Source organism: Heteronotia binoei, chromosome 3, assembly GCF_032191835.1.
Source record: "Heteronotia binoei isolate CCM8104 ecotype False Entrance Well chromosome 3, APGP_CSIRO_Hbin_v1, whole genome shotgun sequence".
In the NCBI taxonomy this organism is placed as follows: Eukaryota; Metazoa; Chordata; class Lepidosauria; order Squamata; family Gekkonidae; genus Heteronotia; species Heteronotia binoei.
This window is the reverse complement of record NC_083225.1, coordinates 163,833,634-163,848,358: the sequence shown is the minus strand read 5'-3', so window position 1 is coordinate 163,848,358 and position 14,725 is coordinate 163,833,634.

The window sequence follows — 14,725 nt, the reverse complement described above, 5'->3', positions numbered from 1 at the left end:
TTTCTGAATGAGGCAATTTCAGGATGAGTATTCTTTAGAATGGGAAATGTGCAAAATCCTTCCTAGTCTAACCAAAACTGGTTATTTTCTTTGAAATCCAACTCCTCAGATGTTTTTCCCAAGGGTGTGTGAATCATTCCCCTTAAGAAATTTCAGAACTTTTATTGAAACTCCTTTGGACTTCCCTTTGAAATTCTTCAGATGTTATTGCCTGAGGAGAAACCTCCAAACTACACTTCAGGTTATGCTTTTTAGGTGACAACTGATGGATGTCTCAGGATCCCTTGGGACTTCTTCATAGCTTTATTAAACTTTTGGCTTACCTTAAAATTCCTCAGATACTTTGCCTGACTAGGAACTCCCCAGTTCACTTCAAATTTAACTTTGAGTGAAATGTTAATTTCCCCAACGGAAGAAACATTTGCATCAATATTCAGTTTAAGAGCTATTCTGCAGGAGTTTAGAAAAGGTATGGACACTCACTGAGAAATGTTAGTCTTGTTGGAACTCTTTTTTTCTTTCCATAATTCCCTTTAAACTGCCTAAGTGGAACATTTAAATTCAAAATTTAGAGAAAATTCAGGGTTAAATTAGGCACAGTAGAAATTATGGATCCATGTTTATCTTCAAAAATCTAAATTACAGCTTTGATTGGGGCTTCATTGGGAAGGGAGAAGGGATTTAAACCTTCCAGCCAGCACCATTATGATAATCAATTGTACTCATACACCACCATAATTTGTTTTTTTTTAAAAGTCTTTTTTTCTTCACAATGCAAATGGTCAGTTTTGATAAGCACATTTATGAGGGAATAGAAATATAACGCCCCTTATCTCCTGATCTGAATCAGTGCCCATCACGGCTATATTTTCTGTTTTTAAAAATATCAAGAAAATCCAGTCATGGATCTCCCATATTCTTTTCTGTTTTGACCTTGAGCAGCACCTCTAGTTGAGCGCTGGAGTGATATGGCAAGCAGCATGTTCAAATTTGAACAGAATCCTTGTCTTCAAACGCTGGTCTCATGAAACTATTGGACTGGTCATTTTGAGCAAGGCACCCTCTTTTCACCTGCATTGCGGGGTTGTTGTGAGCATTAAATGGGGAAATCCTCTGTTACGCTAGGAAGGCTGGTATACCAATACAATTGAGTAAGGTATCCACCCTCACTTGCATAGCATCTGACTGATGTCAGTACTATTAATCCATGACAAACCAGTTTACCAAAGCCTGCTGGTGGTAAGGGGAGGGGAGAGAGAGTGTTCAAGGAAGATGGTTCCCCAGGTCCTTGCCCCTGCACCATGATGGAGAGAAGAAGTGCACAGAATGGACTGGAATTCTGTCTTACTCATTATATTGATGCTTCATAGCTCAGTGGGTACTGATGACCAAATTTTCATACTGGATTTTCATACCGTCGTTACGAAAATCTGTAAATGAGCAAGATCAGAAACTTTTGAAAACGTAGCACCGAGTACGATCGTATGAAATTGTTGGTTTTAATTAGATGGTTTTAAGGGAATTTTAAGGAAATTGTACAATGTTGTAGATTGTTGTTTTATTATGTAATCTTTGTATTTTATATTATGTTGTGAGCTGCCCTGAGCCTGCTACGGCAGGGAGGGCGGGATATAAATTAAATGTTATTGTTATTATTATAGGGCACTTGGATAAAAAAGCACTTGGCAAACCACTGTATTGCTATATAAAAGTTGGATATTATTTGGAGTATGCATCTTATTCTTGCACCATTCAGTCGAAGAAACACTCAAGTGTGTCCATTCCATTGGCTACTTTGAACTGTTTTTTAAATAGTCTTCCTTCTTTGTTTGCTATTTGTGCTACAAATACTTCTCACCCTCTGTGTTCACCCCATTCTCTAGGCTGAGCTGGCTATCTCCATTTAGCTCTTCAAATTGTTTCTCCAACATTTCACTCCCACCCCCTCCTCCTTGGTTGGGCAAGTATATAATTTCTACAATAGCACCCGAGCAGCTGTTCTGTTTTTTTTTTCTGCATTGTGAGTACAGAAAAGCAGAGCGAAATTAAAGACAACTCAGAAGTTCTATTCCTGACTGACATGGAGTCTTTGGGCCTCAATCAAGTCAAAAGCTAAGCTCCAGATTCAAACATTTTAGTCCCCCTAATCTGATGGATTCCCCACCCCTTTTGCACTTTGCTGTGTTATAGCCTAGCTGATTTTAGAAATGGTGATGTTCGTAAAACTGCATTTTGGGCGTGTTTCTGTGGATATGCAAGAAATGCTTTATTCTGGGGTGTTGCAGGGAATGCTGAGAGTGGGATGGGGAAGATATTACAGCAAAGAAATGTATCAATTTTCACTTTTAATTGCTGTGGTTACAGATTTCAGTTCTAAAGCCTAGTGAATTACTGGAAATCCTGCAACAAACCAGTTTATAACTCAGCCTCTGGATCTACATTACTGAAAACTGTGAGAAAAATTCTAAACCAGTGGACAGAGAATTGGGGAACATGAATTCTGCTTTCAGCAAAATTGTCTAAGTCTCAGTTCCCTAGCTATACATTGCAAATATTGGTGACTCGGTTTACAGATTTGTCCCAAGGATGTACAAAACGAAGAGTTTAATACCATTAGAATCTGTAAAGAGGGGCTTTCAGAACTTCTGCACCTATGACATGACAAAGGAGTGCTGCTCTGTCATTTGGTCATCTCCAGTAACCAATGAGCACATACTCTGGTGGGGACCTTTGTGCTTAGGGTAGCATCACAGAGCCATAAAATCTTAAACCGGAAAGAATCCAGGTTTCCAGCTCTCATGAGAAATTAGAGGAACATGTACCTGGGCTGGAACATGTAAATGTGACTTTTGCAACCTTTGGACTTAGCAACATTTGGCTTTGACAGCATATGAGACAGTCTGAAAGCATCAGTGATCTAACAAAGTAAAATGAGATATGAAGATAATATATTTCATGAAAGAACACTCAGAAAGGGTCAGTTAAGTAAGTACAGTTGATATGCTTAACATGTATTTCAGTTTAAGCGAATAAAATATGCCTGGCAACCTTCCTTCCTTCCTTCCTTCCTTCCTTCCTTCCTTCCTTCCTTCCTTCCTTCCTTCCTTCCTTCCTTCCTTCCTTCCTTCCTTCCTTCCTTCCTTCCTTCCTTCCTTTCAAAAAGCTTTATTAATGCTATTAAAAGACATAATAGCATAGACATATGCTATACATAAAAGACAAGATTGCAAATAATATACATATTAGAGAACCTAAATAATAAATGTAACAACAACAACAATAAATGTAACAATGCGTAACTAAGTTTTTCTGCTTCTATTATAGGCAAGTTAGCATAACACAATGATCCATAGCATAAGTCATAAGGTAAGTAGACTTCAATTGGATTCTACCTTTCTGTTCATTCCCCCCGCCCCCCTCCCAAATATAACACAGTTTTATAATACTCATTTGCTGACTTCCTTCCTTCCTCCCACGAAAGAGGGAAGGGCTGGAGTTCGAGGACCACTTCTGACATTAAACTGTTAGCTTGAGAGCCACCTTTGTAGGCCCTCTTACACAAGGAAAACTGTGGGGAGTGCAGTAGAGTCTAAGAGACTGACCAGGTAGATCTGAACCAGCCAACCTCAAAAACTTCCAGGCTGGGAGATACAGGCTGCAGTAGCTGAAGACTGAAGATCAAACACTGGAGAGAGCAGCACCACTTCTCAGGAAGACGAGGAAGTCTCCATGGAACCTAATATGATATTACATAAAGGATTCTTTTTCATGGAAGGCAGGACCAGCTGCTGAGCATGTAAGCCCTGGAGTCAAGATGCTGATGCCTGCAGGCTTGTCCAGTCCCTGCTTGCTAGTTCAGAGCTGGAAGCCATCCTCGCTACAGGTTGTTTGGCAGTTCACAAGAGAGAAGGTTGCACTGTACTGTACCATGCTACATGAAAGGAATGGCCCAGTGAACAGTGTTGAGCTACATGGCTGTTGGCAGAGTAATTAACACAGCAACACTGGACAACCTGATTGAAGTGTAGATAAAGGTTTACTTAGGAATTAACATACTTGATAGTAAAGAAGAGAGACAGAGATAGGGTCCTAACTTTATCTCTAGCTGAGAGAGAGAACAAGACTAAGAGAGCGGTCCTAAGCAGATCTACTCTGAAATCTACTAAGGTCTATTCAGTGGGGCTTACTCCCAGGAAAGTGCTCTTAGGAGTGCACTGTAAGTGTGGGACTTCTGAGAAGAAGCAGGATACTGACCAAGAGTAGCAATCTGGGGACAGACAAGGAATGAAACGTAAAAGGAGAAAAGATGCTGACCTCTCTATCCTATTTAATTGTCTTCTGGCTGTCCCCTTCAGGGTCTTCTTCTCTTTGTGCACCAGACACTGCCTATTTCAACAGGTGTAGTGTATTCCAACAATGGCAACCTCAATGCATCTTCCCATGGTTGCCCATTGGGACCCCATGGCTTCACCCCTCCCACTGCTGCAGCTGCCCAACTAAGTATTTCTGTAGTTCCCCACATACACACTATGACTCATTCAGCAGCTACTTGAGGCTGACTATGGAGAGGTGGGGCGATGCAAATCTAGGTCCAAAAGTGGTCATGGCTGTCAAGCAAGCACTGTGTGCTCATCTGCAGAATCTGCCCATGGCAAACAGCATCTCTAACTATGGCTGCAAAGCAGTGTTAACAGTCCATATTTTGACATTTACACTGAGGTAAGTCCCTTTACATCAGGAGGAATTATTGAGAATTGTGGAGTAGGGACAGGTGTTCCAGCATCACACTGACATGCCACATCACTTTCTATGAAAAAGTGATGACATTATGTTGGGGCAACACTCTAGGATTCACCCCAAATCATGGAATTTTGGGTGAATTCTAGAATATTGCCCCAATATAATGATGTCAGTTCCAGGTTTTGCTGGAAGTCATGTGTGCTGGTGAAATATCGGCATCCCCCCCAATACCCTTATTCTTCCTCCACAAAGTGCTGGTGGGGAATGAGGGTAAGTGCTGGGGAATGAGGGTAAATGGCAGGACATCTCTGACTCTACCAGTAGACCTGGACTGCCTATGTTTTTTTAGTGTTATTGGACAGGGAGTTATTGTTTTGCATGCAGTTATTGTTTTGCATGCCCAGCATGTATTGCCCAGAGGCTGTGTTTTTTCAGTGGTGGCCATACTGCAAGTATAATAAGACCTGCAAAAACTATCCAGTATGCATTGAGGTGGCTCCTTTGTGGTCATTAGTTAACTGAAAACCTATTCAAAACCCACTGAAATGTGTTATCTAACTGAAAATGTCAGCGGCATTCAGCCACTTTAGTACAATTTGAGTACAGTCAGCTATTTTCGTTCTGCTTTGTGGAGAGTGGATTTACACATTTTACCAGATGTCCATTTAGGAGAACTTTAGGGCCGTATTTTGTACATTGGAGTTTGACACCTCTTATATGCCGAAGAAACTACTGTAGTATGTTAAGGCTTGCCAAGTCTTATGTTTCTCCCCAAGGACTTTGGCTATTTGGCTCTCTCTTCTGAGAAATCTAGCCATTCTGCAGTTTTTCACTAGCACTAGATTTAAACTTTAGTGCAGAAAATGAGAGAACAATTTACCACCACTAAATAATAGATCTGGTGCTGAAAAGCATTACTATAATCTTTTCTTCCCTTGTGCTTTCTGAAAACGTAAATGATCCAAGTACACATTATCTAAATTTTCTCTCTGGACCTAATTCTTCTCGCCAAATATTTTTTCTTTCTGTTTCTGTTTTTCACATTAGAATTCACATCCCCCCCCCCCCCTTACTCCTTGTTCAGGTTTCAAGTTTGCTATAGAAACCTCCCAGGACCAATTGTGCAAAATCTGAATTGCACAAATTATGTCCACAGGTGTGAGAATGATGGAGACGATCCAGTCCAAGGTAAGCACTTTCAGCTCCACTTAGAAGTTCAATGAGAGAGGAAAGCATGTACATCTCTCTCTCCCCTATTGAAACCAAGTTTAATATTGGCCTAAAATCTTCTGGTCCAATGTCTTACCATCATAAATTGAATTGAGCACAAATTATTTATTACCATATATACCACCACCACCCTTCTTCAGCTCTCCTTGTCTGCCCTGCTCTCTTCTCCCCTGCCCACAAAGTGGCTGGCAGTCTGCCACTATAATAATAGGATTTTGCCATCCATTTTAAGACTGTAAAAAACTGTTGTTTTAAATTGTTAACTTACGTTCAATGTTTTTATTTCTTGTACATTGCCCAGAACCTTGCTATGGCAGGGATAGGTGATTCATACATCAAATAATAAATAAATGAAATAAATAAATAAAATTAGAAAATCAATGACCCTTTGGTCACTTATTTGGTTTAATTAACTAATTCAAAACATCTTAGATGATAAACAAGACACAGTGATGTATTAGGCAGAGGAATTAAAAACACTTGTTGCTGCTGTTGCGGCTGCAGCACCTCCCTTTTGAAATCTTGATGACCTTCATAATTTTACAGGGATTAACAAATGATTTGATATTAGGCAGGCATTGTGTATCCTGCACAGACTTAATTCCTTCCATGTTTACATATGTTTCTTTACAACAAGTTGTGGACATTAACTCTTTTCCCTTCTTGCCTTAGAACTGAACTTGCAGGCTACAGTGTTTTAAACAATCACAGTGTCAATTTAATCTTCCAAAACAACTGGATGAACAACACTGTTACTACATTTATGTACTTGGTGTTCTTATTTTGCATGCATTTACTTATTTAACATCCTGTATTTCATATTTATTTATTTAGAATGTCTGCTGCAAAAGTAAAGGAAGATGGAAGATGTAAAATGGAAGATTCTCCAGTTACTGTTCCTTATTGTACCAGTCACCAAAACACTATTAAATCACCGTAACAGCATTACTAATTTGATTTCCTGTACCTAAACAATCTTCTCTGGGCTTTGAAGAGTTCGAAGAGTTTAACTAAAAGTACAAATAGGTTCAAATTGCAATAATTCAGCTGAAAGCATAAGACTAATCCATCTTCCTTATAAATCAGTGACACATAAGTTAATTAAAATGTAAACAATGGGCTGCATTGTTCCTGAAAGCTCTGCCGAAGAAAGCTTTGAAATTCTTTCTGTAATGGCTTTTACCTGACTGTTCTCACCACTGGGTGAGGTTTAGTGTGAGATCACATTACTGAGTGAGTCCCTTCCTTCCCCTTTCAATGAAATAGTATTTTTTTGTTTACCTGTCAGCAATATAAAGTAGTGACAATTTTGATCTACATTCCCCATTTCAATGTTGCTTCTCCTCACAGAAATGGGAGCTGTGTTTATTTTTAATGGTATTTGTGTATCAATAAAACAGCACGTGCGCACACACACATACATTGTATGTGTACATGCTAATGATTTGTACTGTTTGTATGAATACCATATAAACTGTGTATTGCAACCACATAACATGCTTAAATAATAATAATAATAATAATAATAATAATAAAAATAAAAAATCTACAAAAGCAAAAATTGGAGAACTGAAACTGCTGCCAAAATATAAACAAACAAAACATTGAATATTTGTTCATTTGTAATGCAAGGTCTGAAATCTTAACCCAAGAGTTGAAACAAATTTGGTGACTTTCAAAACGTATAATGTGGAGGCAGCTTATTTATGGATACTATTTCGCTTAGTGGTTTTCGGCTGGGACTTACTTCTGAGTAGACTTACTACTGAGTAGATTGCTCCCGTATGCTATACAAAATTGAATCCAGCAACTGGGCATATCACAGCCTTAAATTCAATTGTCAAAACTCAGGATTTCCATAGCATCACTTGAGTCATATTTCAAAACATTTCAAAAAGGTGGAAATTCTTCAAGTCAAGTTCAGATGCAGGGTGTGTTTTTTTGGCACTGAATTTTAAAGTTGTGCAGCATTTTGTTTCGGCTCTAATTTGAACTGGTGGGGGAGCAAAGAATTTTCAGAAGATGCCCAAGTGCCAAGACAGTAGTGAGAATATTGCACACTGCTAGTGGAGTGTGTACTTTTCTCACAATGATGCCTCATGAGAGTTCCAAGTCAGCTTTTACACTCCTTTTCTAAAATCTCTACGTCACCTATAGTTGGGAATGTTAATGGGAAAAGCCAAACTAGGAACTAAAGAATGTTTAAATGCACAGGTAATTTCAGACAGGAGTCTTGTCCTGACAATTATTGTCCCCACAGTCCATTTCAGCTGCAACTGAAGATACAGAATCCCTACAGCTAGAAGAATGGAGATTATGGGTTCATCAGAGAAATGAGTTGTACTGCTTTGAAGCCTTTCTATCCCCTAGGATCTGTATCCCACCATTTCACTGAACAAATTTTGAAGCCTTCCTTCTGCCTAAGGAGATTTCCCCCTTTAAGTGTGGTGCCAGCAGACCACTTAAGCAAGGGCTTCGTGAAATTTTGTGACACTCTGGAAGCCTTCACAAGGCTATAGAGCCTCATGAAGCCTTGTGAAGTCTTCCAGAAGCCTCACTATGACTTTATGAAGCCCATACCAGCTGCTCTTTGCAGCCAGGAGCTTGTGCGCTGGTCCAGCAGCCGTTCGATGGTTGTTAGGAGGGACCCTAACTGCAGGGCCGACCCTGCCACTACATGAACTAGGTGATTGCCTAGGGCACTGGCCTTCTGGGAATGCCAAATTGGGTGCCTCCCATGTGACTTGGTGACATTATCAGTGCAGGGGGGCACCAGAAGGTAGCTTTGCCTAGGGTTCCAGGCAGTTTGGGCTAGTCCTGCCTGACTGTAGAGAAGAAAGGGGCCAACAGCTGGGATGCAGTTGCAGAGAGCCTGTAAGTCATGCCTCCCTTCCCCTTTTTCTTTTAAACTATTTAAAGGGCCAATCAGGGATTCATTTTAAAAGTCAGGATGAGTTTTTCTATGGGGCATGATTTTCAGGTTGCTGAAATTCTGGAAACCAAAAACTAATGCTGAAACCCCAATTCTGGCAGGTTGAAGAGAAGCCTATAGAAAACTCAAACCCAAAATGGAAATTTTTGCACTGCACATTTGTAAGTAGCACTCCCTCCATATGTCTCCATTGGTGCCTCCTAATAACTACTGATAAGGGGGGCTTTCCTGCTCCTAATAACTACTGATAAGGGGGGCTTCCCTGCTCCATTTTGTGGCAGAATCTGACACCAAAACAAGATAAAAGTGCCTGGGTTCCATGCACCAAAACATTAACAATTGCATTATGTTTTATGTGTATCATGTTTTAATCTGACCATCTAAGGATTGTCTCAAGTTATGGGAAGCAGCGTTCAGCTGAGGAGACAAGGACTCATCATGTGGGAGAACCCTACCTAAAGTCATTTGTGGTCAATTTATACATTCAGGCAACTCCAGTGGTAAACTAATTACCTGGGATTATTCTGCTTGAATATTCAGGGTGGGGTGAATTCAGCGCTTGATCATGTGAGTTTTAAATTTTCAGAAGAGTTTCTTCTGTGGTGGAATAATGTAAAAATATGATCTGCCCTCCTGCAGCTTGAAGTGGTAAAGTCTAGAGAAAGCTTTACAACTTAACTCTGTTGGATTTCAGGCTCTCAAAAAAGAAAATGCAAAAGGAACATCTTCTGATCACTTGTGTTAATTCACTCCCATAATTTTGATGGAGAAACTCTCCTCCATGGTATTTTTGATTGGGCTTTGTAAGAAGAACTGGGCCACAAGGTAGTTGCCAAAACCGCTCCAAGGGCTTATTTTTCCCCTTCTTCACAGCTAATCCTGTTATTCCTGTCCTGAAAGAAAGCAAAGAAAAGACATGCCAAAAGGCGGAGCAGAAATACTGGCATTTTATAAGCCTGGGGCAAAGGATACCTGCCAGGCTATTTTTTTTTCTCTTTCGACCACAAATCTAGTAAATAACACACCTTGTACCTGAACATGCACCCCAAGAATTACAAGAGTTTGAAAGGAAAACAACAAACCACAGCTATAGAACTCTGGGCTGCCAAAACGGCAGGGCACACGAGAGGACTTATCTGTGGCTCGTCTCTTCAGTGACGTGCAGTTTTCTGAATTGTTTATGTATCACCTCACGTAACCTGCTGTGCTGCACAGCAAAGCCATTAGTGTGTATGCCCACTGTTGCTCTGTATCACATGGACAAGGCGAGTTCTCAGAGGGGGGAAAAGATTCAGTTCAAGGCATAATTTTCTTCTACTGTGCTTTGGTAAGTATCCCTTTCCCCCCTCCCAGTTTTGCAGTTATAGGTAAAAAAGGCAGACTTGTGGTGGTAGTTGTTTTTTTCTTTCTTTCCAGCAACAAACATGTAATTATGTCCAGGAAAAGACAGGTTTTCACAGATGAGCTTTCTGTCTTGCAAACTGGCTGACCTCACTGTTTATTTACTGCAGTTTCAGCTCACAGTTGCTAGCGGTACAGCCTATGCAATAGAGCAATGCAGGGGGGGAAAACCTACTAATACAGCCTTATTGTTACTCTTAAATAACATATCAACACTAGGCTGCAAAACAGCAAAAATGTTGGTGAATTCAGGGACTAAATACTGACATCCTTCTGAGACAGGATTCTAGGTCAAATAAGCAAAAGGGACAACTTGGCTTCAGTATAGCCCATTTCAGTCAGCACCACACTATGAACCCACCAACACAGAGGTTGTTGAGAAACAGCAAATGAGCATACGAGCTATGTCCCAAGAAGTCTTTCTACTAGAGTTGTTCCATGAAGGGGGAAAACCCAACTAGAGCTGGTCTACAGACATTAGTAAATAGATGCTGGCATCCAAACAGAATCATAGGAAATGTCAGTGCTTCTAGGAGAGTAAGAGGGATTTCCACACATGCACACTCTCATTATAGATCTTTCCGGATCACCAAAGGCTTCTCTTAAAGTGATTTTGAATATAAGAACAGCCTTGCCTGATCAGGCCAGTGGTCCATCCAGTCCAGTGTCCAGCCAGTTACTATGCAGGACTGACTAGGGTTGCCAGGCAATGAGCTGGAGACCAGGGAGGTGGTGGTGGGGAAATAGAATGCAGCCATTAGCAGTGGAGTGATGTCACTTTTGAGAAAACCAGGATACTATGTCAAGCCTCTCTAGGAATCATTGGAAAACCATTGAGTTTCCAGCTATCCTAGAGAGGGGTGACATCACATCACCTTTTCTTGGATGGCTGATGGCATTTTCATTTTTCATTTTTTTCTCCCATTGGCTGCTAAAGTGCTGGCTGGCAATGCTCTCAGAGGGAGATCTCCTGTCCCCAGTGGGCATATGGCAAGCCTAACCAACAACAGGGGAGAGAGGCCAAGTCTTTCTGCCATGGTTGCTGCCTAGCAATGGTATTCAGAAGTTTTCTGACTCTGAATGTGAAGGTTTTCTTTAATCACCATGGCTAGTAGTCACTGGTGGACCTATTCTCCTCAAATTTGATGGCACTGAGATACAAAGTAAGGAGAGTTCTGAATATATATTGGATCCTTGCTATTTTTTTCCTGTAAAAGAGGTTATAGGCATCTCCTCATAGAACTAGTATGCTATTAGGGTTGCCAATCCTCAGGTGGGGACGGGGGATCCCCCAGTTTGGAGGCCTTCCCCCTGCTTCAGGGTCATCAGAAAGCGGGGCTGGGGAGGAAATGTCTGCTGGGCACTCTATTATTCCTTATGGAGACCAATTCCCATAGGGTATAATGGAGAATTGATCCACAGGTAACTGGGGCCTGGGAGACCTGAGTTCATGCTGTGTTTAACCACACAGCTTGCTGGTGATCTTGAACCAGTCATTTTCTCTGTTTCCCTTATTTTGCAGGGTTGTTGTTATGAGGATAAAAGGGTGGGGGGAGATACAACAACATATTTACTTTTTTAGAAGCAACAGACTGCTCTCTCTACCCTGTGCCACCACCCTTTTAAAGACACAGCAATAGGGTTGCCTATCCATTTAATCAAGGCTTAATGGGATGACATTTACCTCCATGCAATTAAAAGCATCACCTGTCCATTTCTAAGACCAGGTGGGTGGCAAGTTGTAGCACCAAACCTCTGGGACTCTCTTCCCAGGGAAACTCCTCTATCCCCATCTGTTGACATCTTCTGCCAGTGGATGAAAACTTTTTTGTTATGTCTGGTGTTCCCTCAGCAATCCTTCCTTTCTGCCCTGTGATTTAATTGCTGTCTTTGTGGTTCTGAATCTGTATTTAAGCTTTGGTTTTAATCGTTTTAATGTGTTCTATTGTTTATGGTTTTACCATAACATATTTTTCTTATTTATGTTTCTGATCTGTTTCTGATCTTATTTATGTTTCTGATCTGTTAGGTAGAGGTAGAGAAATGTCTGCTGGGCACTCCATTATACCCTATATACCCTATATACTTGGTAGCCTCAATGAGGGAAGAGACGCAGGGCATAAATTTTGTAGTTAATTAATTAAAAGAACATTTTTCTCCAGGTCTTTTGACAATCCTATACAGTTATGCAACACACTCTTTCCATGCATCCCAAACAGAAAAAACAAGGTCAAAAGTGCCCTGGCTATCTTAATTGCCTATTTGCTAGTGGTAGGCACCCTGTTCACATATACTTGAGACACTGGACTTAAGGTAAGCTGAATGGTTGAGTAAACATCCTACCCTGGAATTTTCATAGCAAACTCTCTCCTTTTTTTATACCCAACCTTTTAATCATTTAAGGTGCTTACTGTTTGGCACTTGCTTGTCCTGTTTACTAAAGTTCATTGAATACAATTCTACTAGGGTTGCCAATCCCTAGTTGGGGGCAGGAGACCCCTCAGTTTGGAGGCCCTCCCCTTGCTTCAGGGTCATCAGAAAGCAAAAGGGGAGGAGAGAAATGTCTGCTGGGCACTCCATTATACCCTATATACCCCATACCCTATATGGAGAGCCAATTTGGTGTAGTGATTAAGTGTGCGGACTCTTATCTGGGAGAACCGGGTTTGATTCCCTACTCCTCCACTTGCACCTGCTGGCATGGCCTTGGGTCAGCCATAGCTCTGGCAGAGGTTGTCCTTGAAAGGACAGCTGCTGTGAGAGCCCTCTACAGCCCCACCCACCTCACAGGGTGTCTGTTGTGAGGGAGGAAGGTAAAGGAGATTGTGAGCCGCTCTGAGACTCTTTGGACTGGAGGGCAGGATATAAATCCAATATCATCATCCTCATCCTCATAATCTTCTTCTTCTTCTTCTTCTTCTTCTTCTTCTTCTTCTTCTTCTTCTTCTTCTTCTTCTTCTTCTTCTTCTTCTTCTTCTTCTTCTTCTTCTTCTTCTTCTTCTTCTTCTTCTTCTTCTTCTTCTTCTTCTTCTTCTTCTTCTTCTTCTTCTTCTTCTTCTTCTTCTTCTTCTTCTTCTTCTTCTTCTTCTTCTTCTTCTTCTTCTTCGACTAATTCCAATCAGGTATAATAGAGAATTGATCTGTGGGTATCTGAGGCCCTGGGGCAGCTGTCTTTTAAGGTAGAGGCACCAAATTTTCAGCATGGCATCCAATGCCTTTCCTCAAAACACTCCCCCAAATTTCAAAAAGATTGAACTAGGGGATCCAATTCTATGAGCCCCAAAAGAAGGTGCCTCTATCCTTCATTATTCCAAATGAAGGGAATGCTTTTTAAAAGTGTGTGGTCCCTTTAAATGTGATCACTAGAACTACTTTCAGAGTTCAATCGTGCTTGTCATACTCTTGCTCCTGGCTCCACCCCCAAAGTTTCCTGGCTCCACCCCCCAAATCCCCAGATATTTCTTGATCTGGCAACCCAAAATTCCGCTGTGTGTTTATTGCGTGAGAGGAAATGAGAATGGGGTAAGTGGGGCTTTCAAGGCCTGTTGGGGTGGACTCTAGTACCAGTTTCGCACTAGGGCTTGTTCTGGGTGGAGAGCCCTTTTGCCCTGGTGCCTCTCTTTATTTTTGCACAAGCTGCTGTGGAGCTGCGAGTTGGCGTGCCGCTCCTCCGTGGCAAGCAGAACCTGCTTGTAAGAGGATCATGCTTGCCACAGGAAAGTGGCGCGCCAACTTGCAGCTCTGTGGCAGCTTGTACATAAATGGAGAGAAGAACCAGGGGCAAAAAGGCTCTTCACCTGGAACAACCCTAGTGTGAAATCAGTCTAGGTGTGAATATTCATGGCTCAGAAGATAGTGTTTGTGGAGTGCAAGTAAACTATTGGGCCTGTCAGTAAATCCTCAGCCAGCAGATATAGGTGGACATATAAAACCCCCCTCTGAACACTGGGCTTAAAAGAACATCAAATACAAGAGGTATGCTCGGTAGCGTATCTATAACCCCTCCCAAAAAAGCGCAAGATAAGCATAGTAACCATTAGGGTTGCCAAGTCCAATTCAAGAAATATCTGGGGACTTTGGGGGTGGAGCCAGGAGACTTTGGGGGCGGAGCCAGGAGACATTGGGGTGGAGCCAAGATCAAGGCTGTGACAAGCATAATTGAACTCCAAAGGGAGTTCTGGCCATCACAATGAAAGGGACGGCACACCTTTTCAATGCCTTCCTTCCATAGGAAATAATGGATAGGGGCACATTCTTTCGAGGCTCATAGAATTGGATCCCCTGGTCCAATCTTTTTGAAACCTGGGGGGTATTTTGGGGAGAAGCACTAGATACTATATGGAAAATTTGGTGCCTCTACCCCAAAAAACAGCCCCCCCAGAGCCCCAGATACCCACAGATCAATTCTCTATGATTTTCTAT